We start from the raw sequence: 1,385 nt of genomic DNA on the forward strand, positions 1-1,385 counted from the left end.
ACCTGGTTTCTAAGCCTAATTATCCTTCTAATAGGGTTGTTATATCCTGGTTTCTAAGCCTAATCATCCTTCTAATATGGTCGTGAACAAAATATTTTCCTCCCTCCACTGGCTCAGCAGTAAATCTGTAGGCTTCTAACACTAAGTCGGATTTCGATACTCGTAGTGGGCACAGCACAGATAGCCCATTGTGTAGCAAAAAATAAATAAAATCATGACTATTTTTATTTCATATATAGCCCAATATTAGAAACGTGGTTATTAACAGAGTTTGGAAAATAATCATGTAAGCTTTTGAAAACGCACTTAAAAAAGTTCTAGATAAAAATTTGAAATCAAATAGCTACATATTACGTTTAACAAGTAATAGCATTGTATTACAAATGTACAATGTTTAAGTGTACATGAAACTCCGGGTCTTTACTTTCAGTGATTTCCGCGTGCTAATAGAGTAATGTGATTCTTAATGCAGCATTTCTTCAGGATTTAATGATATACTGAAATTATCTTTGTCTAGCTCCGCAAACTTTTAGCTGACACAATTTCCTTAAGTCTCAGCTGCGGCTCAAGCTACATTTATCAGATACCCTTCGTCAGAGACACTCCTATGTAACTTAGGGAGCCGTAAGGTTCTCGCTTGAAACTCGTTGCTAAGTAACACAGACTACTATGGGTGGTAATAAAAACAACGTGACATACGTGATAAATTGAGAGAGTATTTCATTATGGTTTTAAAATTTCTGTTTCTTGATAACAACGTGACATATCTAATAAATAAACAGAGTATTTCATTATGGTTTTAAAATTTCTGTTTCTTGATAACAACGTGACATATCTGATAAATAAACAGAGTATTTCATTATGATTTTAAAATTTCTGTTTCTTGATAACAACGTATCGTTATTTATATACAGGCTTCTGGGTATAGTGAAATAAGCCATTTTATCTTTGTGTTTCATATGTAGCACAATATTAAACACACAAGTAGTGATATGGTTATAAAATCATCCACATAAAACTTTTTTTCTCCAAAAATTCCAATTCAAGTTCTAATTTTTTGCTTTTTAACATAAATTAAAATTTTAAGATGAATTATTTGGTCAACGTTAAATGGTTACACAATATTTTTAACAACCAATAATACTCTATTCAAAATGCATAACTGGTGATATTTTATATTTCCTATTTCTTGTTGAAGATCCAAGAAAATATTTTTTGCTGATTGACTACTAGCTCAGAGTATGAGCTATACATGAACCTCTTAGTCTTTTAGACAACCATGTCTTTACTTTTTTTGGGAGGGGCCCGGCATGGCCAGGTGGTTAGGGCGCTCGACTCGCAATCAGAGGGTCGCGGGTTCGAATTCCCGTCACACTAAACATGCT

At 33.3% G+C, this 1,385-nt stretch overlaps 1 protein-coding gene across 1 annotated transcript in view; it reads right to left on the minus strand.

Annotated features, from left to right (window-relative positions):
• LOC106469230 (glutamate [NMDA] receptor subunit 1-like) overlaps window positions 1-1,385 on the minus strand; it is a 43,257-nt gene that overhangs the window by 35,583 nt on the left and 6,289 nt on the right. The window lies entirely within an intron of this gene.

This window comes from Limulus polyphemus, unplaced genomic scaffold (assembly GCF_000517525.1).
Source record: "Limulus polyphemus unplaced genomic scaffold, Limulus_polyphemus-2.1.2 Scaffold3366, whole genome shotgun sequence".
Lineage (NCBI taxonomy): Eukaryota > Metazoa > Arthropoda > Merostomata > Xiphosura > Limulidae > Limulus > Limulus polyphemus.